This window comes from Arachis duranensis, chromosome 10, assembly GCF_000817695.3.
Source record: "Arachis duranensis cultivar V14167 chromosome 10, aradu.V14167.gnm2.J7QH, whole genome shotgun sequence".
Lineage (NCBI taxonomy): Eukaryota > Viridiplantae > Streptophyta > Magnoliopsida > Fabales > Fabaceae > Arachis > Arachis duranensis.
The window spans coordinates 26,198,128-26,198,724 of record NC_029781.3 but is presented as its reverse complement, the minus strand read 5'-3'; positions in this window follow the sequence as shown (position 1 = coordinate 26,198,724).

Genomic DNA, 597 nt, shown 5'->3' with positions numbered 1-597 from the left:
CCCAAACTTATTGACATATCATATACTCTTCCTCATGCCAATTCTCAACAATACTATTCCCAATCAACCATCATTATACATAACCCATAACATACTCACTATCACGTGGTTTCACCCCCAAATCAACCTTAATCATTTCTCAAGCATATATCACAACATACATATCTCTCATGCATTACCATACCATCAAGGCATCAATAATCATACTCACATATATGACCACATAATATATCTTAACCAAAATCAAACATACCTCATCTATACTATTTCACCCGAAATTTGCCAATTTCCACACTTCAACTCCTCAAACCTCATTATTCAATAACCAACCCAATCATTCATATATTCATTATATGAAATTCATCCAATTACTTGTGTCATCATACAATGCACACATCAACTTACCTTTCTTACCTCTTTCGGGCCTCCGGCCCAAAATATACGGCCTCCGGCCCAATTTCACAATTTAAATGCATAAATCACAATTCAATACTCATTACCCAAAACATCAAATTTTCAATACACCAAGCATACAAGGCCACACAATTCTCAACCCAATCATCAATTCACATTACATACCAACTATGCATATTAGCA